General features: G+C 38.3%; 1 pseudogene; it reads right to left on the reverse strand.

The window, feature by feature from the left end:
* Positions 1-8,851: 8,851 nt before the first annotated feature.
* LOC149242416 (uncharacterized) lies at positions 8,852-9,731 on the reverse strand (annotated as a pseudogene).
* Between the last annotated feature and the right edge of the window lie 1,368 nt (positions 9,732-11,099).

The following is an 11,099-nucleotide window of genomic DNA, read 5'->3' on the forward strand; positions in this document are numbered from 1 at the left end:
GCTAACCAGGGCCTCCCAAGGATGAGAGGGTAACCAGTAAGCTTAGCCTTAGGTTGGAGAACTACAAAATCTGCAGGGTACTCCCAAGATTCAATGGAGACCATCACATCCTCCACAATCCCCTCAGGGGCCACTATGGAGTGATCTACAAGTTGCAGAATTGTTGTGGTCTTTCTCAATGAACCTTGGAGGTTGAGCTTGAGCATGGTGTCCTTGGTCATCACATTAATGGCATCCCCAAGATCGATCAAAGTGTGTGGGACAATGGTTCCATTGGTGTTCACATCTACTACAGGGCTTCCAGGGTCCAAATACTTTGAACAGATTACCTTCCCTGGCATTAAGTCGAACAGTTTTCTAATGACATTAATGGTAGGAGAATCTCTTCTTCGCCTCCCTAGATGCTTGAAGCACTTATCCTTAATCAACTTGTTGTAAATAGGTACATCTTTAATAGCTTGGAGAAGTGGAATTTTGACACATAGGTTTTTCAATTCTCCCAGAAGTTCAGTCTCTTCTGGGGTAGGCTGGAGTGGTTGGGTTAATCTCTCAGGAAAGGGTGGTGGATTTACTTTAGGCATGCTTTCCTCTCTTTCCTCCTCAACCTCCCTAGGTGGAGGTAGAGGTTGGTTTTCCGAGAGTACTCTCCCAGATCTCAGGTTGATTTCCTGAATTTCCACATCATAAGCTGGATAGGATGTCTCTCCATTGTATACTTGTTGTGCTTGTCTGTTGTTTGGGTTCAGATTTGGCTGGGTAGGCATCTGGGGTTGTTTAGGTGGAGCAGAGTGTAACAGTTATGGTTGAGCAGGTGGTGAAGGAAATAAAGTTGGAGCATTGTTGTATGGGGGCCTCCACCCTTGGGGCAGTGCACTCCACTGAGGTTGTGGCGGAGCATATGGTTGAAATGACTGGCTGGCTGGTTGGGAATGATATTAAGGTGCAAAGGACCAAGGAGGAGGTGTAGATCAGGAAGGATGAGCAAGGGAGCCCCAAGAAGGTATGGATGTGGTCTGGTTGGGGTTGTAATATGCATGGGATGACCCTTGCATGCCCTGCTGGTATGGCCTAGGCCCATGAGGTCTCCTTTGGTTTATGTAGCAAAGTTGTTCAGTTACCCCTTCAGCTCCTTGATATATAGCTTTTAATCCAGGGAGAGAAGGGAACTTGTCTGTGGAGTGGTTTTCTTCACAAACTGAGCAGATTTCAATAGAATTCAATGGACATTCATTCCTAGGGTGCCTCCTGGTGCATCTAGGATAGAAAATGGCTAAGGCTCTCTCTGCTTCCTCCTGTTTTATCTTAATGTGCATAGTGTCCATCTGTAGGGAAAGTGTTTGCAGCATATCACTCTTGAACTCCTCCAGCATGTTTCCAATTTCACCCTTGATGGATGAATTGGAAGAGGATGGACTGACCATAGGTTGATTACCCCTACCCTTTTTCCTAACTACCCTAGAATGGTTTCTAAAGACAGTCTTGATATCATCATAGAGTAACTGGTAGATATCCCCTCCTACTAACAAGTTTAGGGTATCCAGAAGATCTTCCCTTACTCCTTTAAGCAGGACTAGCTTTAGTGACTCAGGGTCAAGTGTGCACCTAGCCCTTTTGTAGCTAAGCTGGAATCTTTCTTCATAATCCTCTAGGGATTCATCATGCCCTAAGGTCGTCCTAAAAATTTCCTCTTTAGTGTCTTTAGACCTACAGTAGTCTCGATACTTGTTGTTGAAGGCTTGCTACATATGAGCCCAATTTGTGATGTTATCTCCAAGTAAACCCATGAACTAGCGCAAAGTTGCATCCTTGAGAGTGGATGGAAATAGTTTCAACTTCTGCTCATCATTGGTGTAGTCATAGGTTCGGCATATGATAGCAAACTCAAATAAGAAAGTGTCTGGATCTTTTGAGGTAAGGCCCTGGAAATGAGGAAGGGAAAAGGCGCTTATATTTTTCATTTTAGTATCCCCATTGGTTTCCCTGATGGGGAAGGCACCCTCAACTCTTTCCCTATTTCCTCTTTCATTTCTATTTTCAGCCATTGGTTCAGTAGGAATGGGTTCTCCTTCTTCTTCTTCCCTTGTAGGTTCTTCAAATATGTCTGGTTTCTCACCTAAGGGTTCCTCCAGTCCACAGCCACTGAAGAAGAGGGAAGGTTGGTTGTTTGAAGTAGTGAGGTTATTTGGCAAAAATTTCCCTAAGTTATCCCTATTCCTACGAGGCATGAAAAAAAATGTTTTTGTTATGTTTTATGTTTTTTCAAACTTTGAAAGTAATTGCAAAAATGAAATTGCAAACTGAATGAAAAATACTGACTGAACGAAAAATTAACTGCTTGATTGAAATCTTACTTGCAGAATGGAAAGGAAAGCAAAGAATGCAGAATGGAAAAGGAAGCAAACTAAATTACTTTTGTAGAAATGAAACTACTAGCAGAATATTAGAAACAAGAAATGGAAGAAAGAAAGAAGTAATCACATATTACTCAGACACCTCCTCGACAACAGTGCCAAAAAGTGATGAGCACAAGTATTGCAGCAAGAATGTTGTAACTCTTGGGGCTAACAACTTTACTTTATCAACTTATGGTTTGCACAAACTTGGAGGTGACAGTGTTGTATACACAAGTAAAAGTGATGGTTTTTCCTTTTTCACTATGCAGCTGGCGAGAGACAACTAGGGTTTTCAAACCAGACTTCTATGGATTCAAAAAAAGCTTGATTACTGATGAAAGAAAGGGAAATCTACTCTAGGGGAAAGCTTGTCTACTGCAATAAGGAAAATGACTGAAATCCAATGCTAAAAACACACCATTTCCTAACTAATTGCTGAGAAACTATGCTTTACAAGAATTCCAAGCTAACATGTATGAAATTCTACTTTCCTAAGCATGAAAGTTCAAAACATCAAACATCACTATTGTGCATGTAAAGGACTGAAATAAATCTATTTTTTTCTTTTTATTTTTTTAATGGAGAAACAAGTGTGAAAGCTAATCTCTTTTGGTGATGTGGCAGGTAGCTTAGGGATGTTGGTAGATGGTTGGAAGGTTTTGGAGACCCTTAGGTGACATTTTTTGGCTTCCTAGAGGTTCTCCCTCAATTCGGACTCAAAACAGGCCACTACAAGAAACCTACAGGATTCCCTGTATTTCTACAGGACATAGCCAAGAGAAAAACGATGGGTGCTAGAGGTGATGGAAGGCTTAGGGAAGGTGGTTGGTGGATGGAATGGAGTGAGAAAATTCCTAGGATCACTCAGAACTCAAAACCAAGGTTGGGATATGGTTGGATTTGCTCAACATGCTTGTAGAAGTTTCCATGTAAAATGATGAAATTGGTGAAGGTCTTAGTGAAAGCAAGGAATGATTATGGATGGGTGAAGTTGGAAGGAGGTTTCTTGCTATGAAATATTTCTCTACTTCTAAAACACCTGCACTATATCAAACAATGATATTTGCCCAAAATTCATGTAAACAAGAAGAATTTCAATGAGTTAGAAAAACAGAGTTTAATGAGTTATCTATTTACTTCATGCATGAGGAAAATTTGCATAATAAGGTGAATTCATTGATGAGATCTACTGTAACACTGAAAATGGAAGAAATGGTAATTAAATCCTACACTTGCAAACTGATCAAATGCTGGTTCAAGTACAATAAACCCTAAATTCTATGAGAAAGTAGAAATCTGTCTTTTTGGGGCTACATAGGGGTCCTTTCCTTAAATCATGATCCCTGAAGGAGGAAGTGATGCCAAGACACCTATTGACATCTTTTTGGTGTTCCTTTTATCCCTTATAACCTATTTCTGAAGTGAAGCACAAATGGAAGCAAACTAATAAACAAACTAATCAAATCTACACTACTTCCAACGAAATACTTCTAAGGACAATTTAACAATGAATCTATGAAACTAATCTAAGCATATAGATACAAGAAGAGGAGCCTTTTCTACTAGGGTTGGGCCCTAACCCAAGAGCTTCAACCCTCTGAGTTAACTTAGTACTAGATCATGAAAAATCTCATTCTCATTATCAAAACAAAAAATTACATAGCAATGTCTTCCACAAGTCTAGAGCTCCAAAATAACTAGTGTTTTTTTACAACAAAAATTTGAATCCTAATGAGGCTCTAGGCTTCTTTATTTATAAAATTGAAGTCTCCAACGACTTCCTTAAATATAGGGAGGCTCAGCTCCCAAACCCAAGATGAACTAACACTTTGACTATCACTTGCTCGGTTGCCTTTTGATCTCTATGACTTGGCTGCTTGTACTCTAAGCTAGTGTGATTGATGGAGGAATATTCAAATGAGGGAGGAGTAAATGAGGAGGATTTTACCTCCTACAATCTCCCTTCCTTGTCCCATTCAAGTTTCAGCCTTTAATCTTGCCAAAATTCCCTAATTTTCTCTCACAAACCTGCATTTAATGCACATTAGTCCACTAGGCATAATATCTCACTTTGACTCATCTCATTAAACAAAATAATCAAAACATGTAATAAGTTGTGAGAAGAGTTGATTTGACTAATCTAGGAGGTGAATGAAGGTCCATATAGTTACCCAATGATGAGGCTCATCATGCATCATGCATACAATCGAGTAGCACATTCATCCACACAGAGCTCATCATTCGAGACATGTTTTGGTTACCTACTAAGGGATCCCTTAGACATCGTCTTTGGGAAATATGAGGATGGAAATGGACGAGATGATAGGGACAAAGCACAGAAGTTTATTCAGCGGATACAGGTGATTCATCAGGTAGTACAGGAGCAATTAGAGAAGAGTCAAGCTTGGTATAAAGCTCGACATGATAAGAACTGAGTTGACCATCAGTTTCAAGTTGGGGACAAGGTATGGCTCCACATCAGCAAGGATAGAATGAAGGGAGAAGGAAAGAAATTGAGACCCAATCGATATTGTCCCTTCACCATATTGGCAAATATTGGAGACAATGTTTTCCGTCTTGACTTGCCTGCTTATATGAAAATGTACTCAGTAGTGAATTTTGAAAACCTGAAGCTTTATGAACCTCCATTGATTATGGATACCGAAGAGGTTGCACAGATTCCTATAGTGGACAACTTTGCACCAGAGTATCTAGAAAATTTGCCCGAAGATATCATTCTCGACGGGAAAACCATAACTTCATGATGGGGAGATGTGGAGTACATTCAAGTTGGCTTCAAAGGAATGCATCCGAGTAAAGCTCCATGGATGGAGAAAGAGAAAGTGAGGGAGCAATTTCCTCACTTCCTAATTGACTGAAAGGTATTTTGGCAGTCCAAAAGATCCTAGTGGGGAGGATTGACCCAGGTGGATCTCTAAAAAGTACCAGCGGCATGGCAAGAAGGCTCAAAACTCAAAGTGGAAGAAACTCTATAAACTTAGCATCATATTGAAGTGCTTATCATCCTGATTCCAATGATGTCAATGACACTCAAATCCAAGTTCATATGAAGAAGATAGAGCAAGTCAAAGCTCAAGTTTGACTTGGACAAGTGGCAGGGGGAAGATGACATGGCAGACACTCTCAACAAATGGGGAAGCACCAAGTGGCAGGCCACCATTGGCCCCACATATCACAGATCGCAGAAGGAAGCGGTCGGAGTTAAAGAAAATTAGCCCCAAGCAAGTCAGGGTTGCGATGCGATATATCACAATCACAGAGTCAGGCTGCGACTTGCGATATCGCAATTTCACATCGCAAAAAAGGAAAGGTTAAAATAATCGACCCCCGGAGAAATCCAGGTTGCGATGTGATATATCCCAATCGCATAATCATGTTGTGATTTGCAATATCGCAAACGCAGTTCGCAAAGGGGAAACAGTCGCATATTGTAGCAACCTTGGTTCCCACTCATTGCGATATGAGCTTCCAGACCTGATATCTTATATGTTGTGTTTAATCGTCATCAGGTCTGCGGTCATCGCATGGCACCTATTGTAAAGGCTTGGGTCTATACGATGATGGGAAATATTGATAGCGATTTGTGATGGGTTATTAGTGCCGATAAAGTGCCAATTAAGGAGTAAGCGTCGATCCTTCCTATTCATCCGTCATTTGAGGTTGAATGCGGTAAACAGTCTGTGGACTGTTTTTCCATGTTTGAAAGGGTTGTTGCCGCATACTATTCAGGGGCCCGAGAATCTCTACTTGAAACAAACTCGTCATCTAAAACTTGTGATTTGATTGGAACTGCCCAGAAATTGACTTAGCCATCGACATATATATATTGGACTGTTCGCATAGGAAAATGGGAGGAGACTAGCCGATAGTTCAGAAAATTGTATGCAGCAGTGACCCGACCTACCAGCAGGGGTCGGAACCTTGCCTTGAGCAGCAGGGAGATTCCGAGAGGGTGGAGAAATCCCGATTATCCAAATTGGGTGTTCGGATAGGCACTTTTGAACGATTTTTCGCCAATATTCAGTGGTATTGTCTGTTTCTAAAGTTGGGCTCTCCATTCTTCGTCCATATTCCATATTGGAGGTATAAGGATTATAATTGAATGTTGCTTGTACTTTTATCTCTTTTATGCCACTTAATGAAAGAAGCCCTCCCCACTATTCAGCAAGGCCCGAAGACGTAGTCCAAATTGGACGAACTCCGTAATCAAAACTTTGTATCATGGTTTCTTGTTTATCGTGTTATTTCCGCATTGTTTTATGTGCTTTTAAGTTCCCTAGTTTATAAGTTCTGTTTCATGTAATTACGATGCATATATAAGTAAAATATCTTGGATCATTATAAGTGGGATAAATTTTGCACACAAACTATGATTGTAGTGATTATTACATCGTTGGAAAGGTATTCGTATGTAGAATATGAAAAAAAGTGTTATGATAAAGCAACAATTTTTTACCCCCAAAAAACATTATTTGATGCCTCAAAATGCTCCCAAAATGTTTCAAACACCAATTTTCCAAACTGGGTCCTATAGGTACAAATGGTCCTATGAGTTGATTCCTCCACTTTTCCCACTCTAAAAGAATCGATATATATGGAAAAAAATATAATGATCCAATACAGATCACACATTCCCCTTTTGGGAGGATTTTGGTCCCCAAAAGCTTTAACTGAATGAGGTGATGATATTTTTCCTCCACCTTCTCTCGGGTGTACCATTTAGGTTTTCCTAGAAGCTTTCCTTCAACCCAATATACCAAATGTCATGTTGTCCTTATCTCATAGTTCTGGACCTCATCTACAAAATTGCATCCTCTGTAAACTCTACTTGAGCATATGATGCCAAATCCTCCATAAAAGGTAGGACTTGTTCCTCTTCTTGATTTACCATGGAAGGCCCATGGATTTTCATATTCTTTACATTCACAACTGAGTAGATGCACATGTATGGTGGTAGACTAAGTCGATAGGCATTATCACCCACCTTTCACAGTATCTCAAAGGTACCATATCACACAACCTCGATTTTCTTACCAAGACCTTGTAGCCTCTCCTTGCTCAATTGTAGCCATGCTCTATCTACCACCTTGAATTATTTCTTCATTTTTTTTTAATCATTCCTGGCCTTATATTTTTCCTGTGACTTTTACAGTGTCTCTTGTACTTATATATGTATTTTTCTAATCTTTTCTATAAAATTTGTAGCCCTTAATGCATCCCTATAAGATCCTCCCTCACTCCTCCTTGTATCCCATATGCAATATCCAAAGGTGAAGGTAGAAAATATCCAAAACAAGTTTCAAATGGGGACTTACTAGTAGAAGTGTAGACTACTATATTATAAGAGTGTTTTATATATACAATATTTTCATCCCAAGTCTTTGGATGCTTCTGATTATAACCCCTCAAAATTTGCACCAAAGTCCTATTAACTACTTCTATCTTCCCATTTATATGTGGATGGAATGTTGTAGACCTATTCAACTTGGTTTCCTTCTTCTTCCACAATGTAAACCAAAATGCACTAAGAAATATCATGTCCCTTTCTGAAATGATACCCCTTGGTATCCCAAAGTGCACCCAGACCTGTCCAAAGAACAAGTTTGTTACTTATTTCCCACTTATGGTCTCTTTACAGAGATATTTTTGTTCACTCTACACTTAAGGAGTGAAAAAAAAGCTCTAAATTCTCCTTGATATTTAGATCCTTTACCTAAACAAGCTTTTCCAACCAAGAAAATTGACTCCCAAGGATATAGAATCACCTTCCTAGGCAGGAAATGATATCTATATCATTAAAAAATAGTAATGATATCCATGTCACAAAAATACAAGCTCCATAAGCTAATAAGCCACCAAACATAAAATAGGTAGTTAAAATTAAAAGCACACCCAAAAGAAAGATCATAACAGAAATTATATGTTTCTAAGCTACAAAATCACAATCGTAAAGTTCTTGACAATACACAAGTATATTCTAGGTCAAAGCTTCAAAATTAGTAAGACTGATCCATATATTGTTAATTATGTTTTAAAGAAACCAATCTAAATCAACCATTTACATGGAATCCAAATATCCCACTTCAAATAGGCAATAAAAAGGCATTTCTAAGGCATGGGCTGCTTCAGTTCTCATTCCAAACCTAGATAGGTATAGAAAAGGTAGTTGTAAGAGATGGGTTGCTCTAGTCCTTCCAAAACTATGGCAAGAATGTACAAACAACCGTGGGAAAATGCCATGGATACACCGATATAAATTCAGAAGAATCAGCTACAAATAGTCTTTAGGTTTGGGTTGAACACTTAACTATTTCAACCGTGCCTTCTACAATTCCTAGCATATGCATGTTGCTAAGAAAGATACAATTTCCAAAAAGGTAACATCAACCCATCTTTCTTTAGATGAATCATGTTGCTAAATGCACCTCTTTCTGAGCTCAAATAATATAGGCCTTCATCGATGAGCTGCCCATTTTACCCCTAACGAAAATTTCAGCCTCGAGAGATTTTGTAATTTGTTTAATTGATGCTCCTTGCTTTCCTATAATGTATCTCATTTTCTCTGTAGGAAAATATATGACTTCTAGAATTTATTCTTCAAGATTCTGGCCTTCGTTTATTAGATCATCTAGTATAGGAGGAAAATGAGGCCAATCATTGATATTATTATTATTATTATTATTATTATTATTATTATTATTGACACAAAAACAACAACAATACATTGATCCTCTCACAGCAAGTCACCATCAAGAAATAAATTCCAATTTTTCAAACATTTTTTCATAAATGTAAAGGAGATAGAAAACATCATATGTAGTTGAATTTTGTATCGGACATGTTAAGGCTCTCTTCTCCCAAAATTCTGGAACTTATTGGAGTCGAGTCTACACTTCTTCCTTCTCAGGACATGTCACACCACCACAACACTCTACTAGAAGGTCAACCAAATATATGTATTAATTATCAGGAGACTTCTTTCTTCCTTCTTGTTGCTCAATAAGTGAATATGCAATCTGGGTGTCAAATAATTTTTTTAATTTGATCCCATGCTAGAAATACAATGCCTCACTGTCACATTTGCAATCATGGACCACTTTTGTAGCATGAACAAATTTTAGAGCAGGTTTGCAAGCCTCCATTTATAAGTTTCCACCCTCAACTGCATCAACCAAATCAACCAGATACACAACATCCCCTATTCTTTAGGAATTTTCTCCAAAATGATTGTGCAATTCCCAAGGATTGATCATTGATTGCATGCAACACGTGTACACTCAAAACTAGCATGTAATTGATGTTACACTACCTTGTCATGTCCACTTCAACTAAGGAATTCAAATTCCTTGCATGCACTAGCTATTTTGGGTTGATTGATCAATTAATTAACGGATCTCTGAGGTAGACTGTTGTCCCACTGCACAAGTGACCTTCAACTGACTCCAACAATAGTTAGAGGTCAGTTAATTGAATACAACTTAGAATAATCGAACTGGATTACTAAAATTTAGCAATCACACATGCATAATTTAACTCCAAGCCCTATAACTCAGATTTACTGAGCTAACTGAGTGACAAGAGCCATGTCACATAAGTTAAATATCTCCAAGTTTTCCTACTGATGTGGAAATTATATTTACTCAATTTGACTAAGGCTAAAGTCAAATTGAGTCTTTATTGCTACTTTTTTGCAACGTGTTTGTTTATTAGTGGTGCCAGGGGTGCACATGTGGTGTGGGGGGCACCATAGGCATGACGTCTGCCAATAGAAAAGTCGAGAAAAGTTATAAAAATATATATGTATGGGATTAGAGATATATATGTATGATAACATTATATATATAATAATGGTTGTCAATACCTTAGTAAGGACTCCATAAACAAAATAAATATATATATGGCAGAATCACTCATAAGTAAATAAAGTGAAGTGATGAAGATCTGAGTCTGATGCACAGGTGCAAATGGGGAACCATAAGCTTAAGTGAACAAATTAAAACCCCTGAAGGGGGATTGATAAGTAAAATAAATATAAGAGACAAACAAAATTATTATTATCCTATTCTTATGACAATACAAGAGGATTTTCATTAATAGTAGCAGCCACCCAATGGGGTAAGTTGGGTGTAGTTGCTACACTAGTAGTATTTCAATATATTGGTAGTATCCACTCTATCTGTTGTAATGGCATTGGCCAATTAGCATGATATGACAATACAAGAGGATTTTCATTAATAGTATCAGCCACCCAATGGGGTAAGTTGGGTGTAGTTGCTACACTAGTAGTATTTCAATATATTGGTAGTATCCACTCTATCTGTTGTAATGGCATTGGCCAATTAGCATGATATGAGTGATCACATTCTCAGTCCTTACAGTGAAACACATGGTGTTGTTAAATATTTTCCTTTTTTATGTTGAATATAATTATGAGCAATATAGGAGTTTTGTTCTAGATTTATGGTTCTATTGTTTAGATGCTTTATGTCAATGATAGAATTAATGAATGATCTATGCAACCTGTACGATGTTCTGGCAAGTGTCTGTGTAAATACTTTCATGTTGTAGAATAATTGTCACTGCATAAACGAGTGAGCTCTATTCCTTTTACTGCTTTATGCTGGATTTAGTTATGTGCATACGCGATGAAGGCCTATCAAATCTTTATGTTTCTAGATAAGTCAT

This window comes from Pinus tabuliformis, chromosome 8, assembly GCF_031772625.1.
Source record: "Pinus tabuliformis cultivar Carrire ecotype Pingquan chromosome 8, CPIR1, whole genome shotgun sequence".
In the NCBI taxonomy this organism is placed as follows: domain Eukaryota; kingdom Viridiplantae; phylum Streptophyta; class Pinopsida; order Pinales; family Pinaceae; genus Pinus; species Pinus tabuliformis.